Here is a 7,475-nt window from a genome sequence, read left to right on the forward strand (position 1 = left end):
ATATAGAAAGTTTTCTAAGGACACCAGCTATCTTAGAGTTGAATAATTTATAAAAAAAAAATATATATATTTGGTTTAGACTGACAGAAAGATGATAGGTAACGCTTTCTTTCATTCTTGAAGAACAAAGATTGTTCGGTTACGTGAATATAGTTCTCGTAACCGATCAGTTAGGCCTACCTAATCCTAAAACACTTGAACTACGGTTCTGTGCTACATTAGTTGTTCAAAAACATAAACTGACTTTCACTTTCATTACTGCTATATGGTACTTTTAATTTTAGAATGTAATTGTTAACCATGTAACCGATTGGAGGTTCTCATGATTTTAAAGTTGCGTAACCGACACGCGAAAAGAACAACGGTTCTCGTGAAATATTGTGCCCTGCAGTACCGACCGCCTGTATAGGGGGCGCTTCTGGAATCTAATAGGGTGACAGTTTGTGGTTTTATTGTTTGTTTGGGGTTTCTTTTGGATGTTTTTTTTTGTGTTGTATATTGTTTGTTTGTGTGATTTATTTTCTCCAAAATGTAGCTCTTTCATCCATGTAGATCGGTGTACCACCGGGTTTACTTCCCGGTAACGACCCCCGCACAGTACACTTTTATTAGGAAGGAAATGTTTTATTGAAACGACACACTCAACACATTTTATTTACGGTTATATGGCGTTGGACATATGGTTAAGGACCACACACAGATATTGAGAGAGGAAACCCGCTGTCGCCACTTCATGGGCTGCTCTTTTCGATTGGCAGCAAGGGATCTTTTATATGCACCATCCCACAGACGTGATAGTACATACCACCGTCTTTGTTACACCAGTCGTGGTGCACTGGCTGGAGCGAGAAATACTAATGACTAAGAGCAGCAAGGGATCTTTTATAAGCACCACCCCACAGACAGGATAGTACATACCACGGTCTTTGTTACACCAGTTGTGGAGCACTGGCTTGAACGAGAAATAGCCCAATGGGTCCACCGACTGGAATCGATCCTAGATCGATCGCGCATCAGGCGAGCGCTGTACCACTGAGCTACGTCCCGCCCGTGTTCAAGTGGAGTCGTTAAACAAAACGAATGAAGTGTCCATTTAAGTGATTTTGTGAAGAAAAGGAAAAAAAACAACAACTTGAATTTTGCTGCAACATGACAGACCACATATCACAGGAAGCAGAGTTTTATTATCCTATCTAAAGCCCCGGTCACACTGTCACGGATCGTCTGGCCGGATCCACGACGGACGAAAACCTTACGGATGACCCCGGATAGTGGTCTATCCGCGGTCCCCTACGGATGCACCACGGTTTAACTACGGTTTTCTACGGATAAGCCAAGGATTATTAAAGGGACATTCCTGAGTTTGCTGCATTGTAAGATGTTTCCGACTAATACAATCTTCTACGATTAAACTTACATATTAAATATATTTTCTTGTTTAGAATATCAGTGTCTGTATATTCAATGTGTTTCTGGTCGTTTTAATATTTGTAAGAAGCCCTAACTGGATTTTGTGAACAAATGATTTCGTACTTATGAAAAAAGTATATTTTAGGGGAAAAAAAGAAATTTAATCTAGTACAAATATTAGAACAATCAAAAACACGTTTAATATAAAGCCACTAATATTTTATGCAGAAAAATATATTTGATATGTAATTACAATCGTTAAAAAGTCTCTGTTAGTCGATAACATCTTAAAAATAGCAGCAAACTCGGGAATGTCCCTTTAAGGATAGGGGTTAGTTGACAACGGGGAGCGCTACGGGTCGCTACGGACCACAGCGGATTGTCACGAATGATGCCGGATCGTATCCGAGGCTAACCCGACGTTCTGATCCTTGACAGTGTAACAGGGACTTGAGGCCGGGGATTTCTACGATTAAGTACGGTTTAAGTACGGTGTATTACGGATTAGAACAGATTAATACGTTCTTCTACGGATCATTAAGGATGTACTACGGTTGTGTGATCTATGATGAATTTTTGGACAAGTACTACTACGATTGATCAGAGACAGCTACGGACCTCTACGGACCACAACGAATTGTTACGAATGATGCCGGATCGCATGTTACGGAAACTATATTGTAGCATTCGTTTGTCCTACTAACATCAGTGTACTTTCACCGCCAACCATAAGCGTACGAGACGCAAGGAGGGAGGGAGCTATGGGGCAACTGTCCCCCTAGTGCCGGAACAAAACCCCAAATTCGGGAAACATTACACCGATATTCGGGCAAAATGTCAGACATTTTTACCATGCATTTCCATCATTCTACCCTCAAAATAAGTTGTAATATATGCAACAATGCGTAGTGATTTGTCTGCAACCCTATATAGTTGTTTAGTAATAATGCTAATATCAATAAATGTTGTTATGCAGATTCTGGCATTTTCGTTTCATTCGGGCAAAAGCGAGCCTTCCCCCCATCCACCATACAAAAATGGGAGCCCACACGCCTATGCCGCTAACATCAGTATACTAACATGATTGTACTTTCACTGCTAACTCGAAAATTTGGAAATTGGCGTGCTTCGCATTTGAACATTAACTCTTCAAATATTAACTTGGTGCTATGATCTCTGGGACAAACTAATAGTCCTTTACTAATTATACTTATTCGTTATTTACTTCTATTTCTTTTTACATTTGATTTCATGAAATGGCATTGATAATAAAAAATACGCAGACTGTTTTCAAAGATTGTGATTCCAAACTGAACCATCAAGGCGCCGATTTACAAATCTTTAAAAAAGTATCGAAAACAAATTTAAAAGGAACAAGAAAAAGAAAAGAGGTTAAATATCTTTATCATTTCCTGTAATAAAAATGCTAACTCATAGCTCAGTCTTTTGTGTTAATTGCTTATAACAAGGAATAAGATCCACTACACTGAACGTATGAAAGAAAACAGATTCCTATTCACTTCAAGTGGCCATTTGCCGATAACTTCAATGCAAGCGCCCACGAACCGCTTTCCAATGGACCGCCATTACGTGCGATATTTTCTCTTGTTCCACGAGAGGGTAAAATCCAGACTATTAGCTCTATAAAAACGCGAGTGCGTTTGGCGATTTGCTTCCAAGAAAAAGATTCTTTGAATGAAGAAAAATTATCCACTTGAAATGCTCTCAGTGATATCCGCTGTGTTCAGTATAAAAATCCCCGTTGAAGAAAAAAACCCATGGCGACTCATCTTTTGATATTCAGTATTGACACTCTTTTCGTCTGCTGCAAAGTGTTGTCGTCTGCAGTAGAGCAACTAAATGCGTCTGGTATCACTTCACGGAGTACAGATTAGTGGGCTGGGGTGATAGAAAAAAACGATGAAAATCAGAAAACGATTCCAGATCTGGGGCAAATGTCACAAAACATTGTAAGCTTAGTTTTACACGTAAACGTAAATCTACGACTAAACCATGATTCTTATTACTATTATAGTACAACAAATATTGTTAGAAATACCGCATTTCATTTAATTCTGTCCATAAAATGATGTAGTTGTTTTGCGTGAAATAGATGCCAAAGACATGTAAACGTATGACCGTTATAACTGCTAGTCGCACACGTAAACTTACGATGTTCTGTGAAATGGGCCACTGGTCTGTAATATTTCGCCGGAAGTGAACAAAAATGTCATCAGCGCAAGTGCATATGATTCAGACGTCACCGTAAAAACAAACGAGGGAACTGATTAATTGTTCTCCCTAACTTTGATTATGAGGAGCCAGTTAAGATAGGTTCTCCTTGCCCACTGGGCAGGGTTATCCAGCTTTGCACGGTGCTAGAAAAATCTGTCTGACCCTAGGGATAGATAAATCTGTCCAAACCGAGGTCTAGACGACTTCTATATACGCGTGACGTCATAACTCATGTTTACAACGATTGACGTAATAACTCATGGTTTTCAGAATTCTGTTTGCCATTTCACGTTGTATCATTGTTTTAAAAATATTTAAACAAATTAATATTTTGAACTTTATATTTATTGCTAAGTTGTTACATTTTTATGTCGTTGCATAAGTTGGACTATATTTTTCAGTGTATGATTAAATGAGTTTCATTGTTTGTAGGTGAAATGTTTACGAATCGTTCCAACAATAAACAGACCGTACGTAGCTTACAAAATTAATGTTTTGTTACTGTAATTAAATGGGCAAGAAAAAGAATCAATCGTTGTGAGGTATAGATAAGGCAATTCCAACCCTCTAGAAAAAATGTTTTTGTAAGGGCTTCGGTAAACTTCGGCCATCGCAAAAAACATTTTGTCCCTCTTGTTGGAATTGCCTTTTCTCTCATTCTCAGGTATATGGAACAGAGGTATCCCATGAAAGAAAGCCATGTAAGAAATTTCTATCTTAAACGCGCTTGCGTTTAACATGACGTCGTTGGTAATATATGACGTCATATTAATGTGAGGTGGTAACGTGAGGTCATTAGACACAGATGTAAATTAATATTTTGTTATTAAAATCTTCATTTTAAAAGCTATCTTGTTAATTTGTAGTGTTAAATCTTATTTAACACATGAAAACAAACACGGCAAATACGATAGTGTAGTTTATTTATGGTAAAATGGTCAAATGAAAAAAGTTACTTGTTCAGCCATCTTTGTCTGTTCGTGTAAAATAATGGTTTATATACCGAATGAATGAGAGAAAAAGATACCATCATACACGGCCATGTGTGATAGAAAAAGTACACTCTCGGTGGTGACAATTTTCACCACCTCGGGTGTACTTTTTCTATCCCACATGACCGCATATGATGGAGTCTTATAATCTATACCTCACAACGGTGATAGATTCTACTAGTATTGATACCATTGAATTCACATGCCAAGAAGAGTTAAAATTACTAGTCTTCTTGTACTAATCCGTGAGTAATGGGAATTAATATCTCCCCATAAACGGTGATGCATGTAAGAAAGTTTGTTTTGTTTATCGACACCACTAGAGCACATTGATTTATTAATCATCGGCTATTTTATGTCAAACATTTTAGTAATTTTTTTTGACATCCCACAGACATTTTAGTGTTACAGCCGAGGAAACCCGCTACAAAATGTTTTGTCCCTCGGGTTGGAATTGCCTCATCTATACCTCACAACGGTGATAGATTCTACTAGTATTGATACCATTGAATTCACATGCCAAGAAGAGTTAAAATTACTAGTCTTCTTGTACTAATCCGTGAGTAATGGGAATTAATATCTCCCCATAAACGGTGATGCATGTAAGAAAGTTTGTTTTGTTTATCGACACCACTAGAGCACATTGATTTATTAATCATCGGCTATTTATGTCAAACATTTTAGTAATTGTTTTGACATTTAGTGTTACAGAGGAAACCCGCTACATTTTTCCATTAGTAGCAAGGATCAGGGTGTTCGCTTGCCTGGCCTTTTGTGACAGTTGACAATCCAGGACTTTTTGTATGCACCATCCCACAGACATACCACGGCCTTTGATATACCTAGCCGTGGTACACAGGCCGGAACGAGAAATAGTCCACCGGGCCCACCGACGGGGATCGATCCTAGACCGCAAATCAAGCGAGGACTTTACCGCTGGGCTATTTCCCGCCCTGATACCATATGAATTGACATGTCAAGAGGAGATCAAATTAGTCTGTTTGTACTATTCTAATCTGTGAGTGATGGGGAATGCGAGTAATAGTTCTCCTTAAACAGCGATGTCTGTAATAATGCTATTATAATACACCCACGGTTCAAGCACGCTGTTTGTGGACTCACATCTCGGCTACATATTATTACAGACATATGTCCTTCCATATATATATAATATATATATATATATATATATATATATATGTATATATATATATATGTGTGTGTGTGTGTGTGTGTGTGTGTATGTATATGTATGTGTGTGTGTGTGTGTGTGTGTGTGTGTGTGTGTGTGTGTGGTATATATATATATATATATATATATATAATATATATATATATATATATATGTATATGCGTATATATTATTTATTATCCTAATTGTAAATGCATGTGATATTGTATGTTTACTACTATTTTTTGTTTATACCAATAAGCCGCTGTGCTTACGGTGAATAAATAATTAAATGCAAAGGTTAGTGAGTTACCGAGATAATACAAACCAATTGTTTTAGTCCGTTTCATTAAATGTCCATTAAAAGAAGAAGATGAAGAAGTTTGTTTTGTTTAACGACACCCCTAGAACACATTGATTAATTAATCTTTTGGTAAAATTCTGACACGTAGTCATCTCAGAGGAAACCCGCTACATTTCTCTAAAGCAGCAAGGGATCTTTTATATGCACTTTGCCACAGACAGGTAAGCACATACCACGGCCCTTAACCAGTTGTTGTGCACTGGTTGGAACGAGAAAAAGTCCAATCAGTTGAATAGATTAACTGAGGTGGTTCAAACCTGCGACGCAAGCACCTCAAGCGAGCACTCAACTGACTGAGCTGAGAAGAAAGCGGAGCACAAGGGATACAGTAACTGATATAACTACTGAACCAAATTGAAATACGAGTGTACTTTCCTCCACTTTGCAAATCAGCACCGCATAAATATCATGGTGTAATGCATTATTCACTTGGTGTATTTAAAATTTAAAACAAATATAGAGAGACAAGGAGTAAATTAAAAAAAACCCAAAAACAACAACAATGTGTTGGCGTTTTTCATAGAGACTATGGCTCAACAGATGTTCTTAACATTTGTTTTCTAATTTTTGTGTATAATATATTTTATCCTGAAAGAACTGTTTCTATTAGTCGATTACGATGTCCTATTAAAGCAAAGTCATAAGCGTATACTAGCAGATTATGACTTTTGACGTCACGCATGTTACGTCACATGCATAGCTAGATTACAAAATGGCTCATTTCACCTCTAGGTCATGGTACAATCGTCGTACAATGTAGCTGAAATGACAGAAATAATAGCTTTTCCCCTAAATGTTTATGGTTTGCAGGATAACGATAATAACTATTTAATGACGTAGGATATCGGCTTTATCATGTTAGGCCGAATGAGAAATTTCCCATTCTCACTGTCACGCACTCAGGACATTTTAACTACAGTTATATGGCGTCGGACATATGGTTAAGGACCACACATATATTGAGAAAGGAAACCTGCTGTCGCCACTTCATGGGCTACTATTTTCGATTAGCAGCAAGTGTACTTTTATATGCACCATCCCATAGACAGGATAGCACATACCACGGCCTTTGATGTACCAGTCGTGGTGCACTGGCTGAAGCGAAAAATAGTACAAAGGGGCCGCTGACGGCATTCTCACCGTCACAGGATAAAGCCGATACCCTACGTCATTAACTAGTTATTCTCTATATAATTATATTCAGTTATTCATCAAATATGTTTTAGTACATCTTGTGATATCAGCCATGTTTTCACAGGTTAATGAGCGCATGTTTCCGTTATAATCGCCTAAATGTACACAC

This window comes from Gigantopelta aegis, chromosome 1, assembly GCF_016097555.1.
Source record: "Gigantopelta aegis isolate Gae_Host chromosome 1, Gae_host_genome, whole genome shotgun sequence".
Taxonomy (NCBI): Eukaryota; Metazoa; Mollusca; class Gastropoda; order Neomphalida; family Peltospiridae; genus Gigantopelta; species Gigantopelta aegis.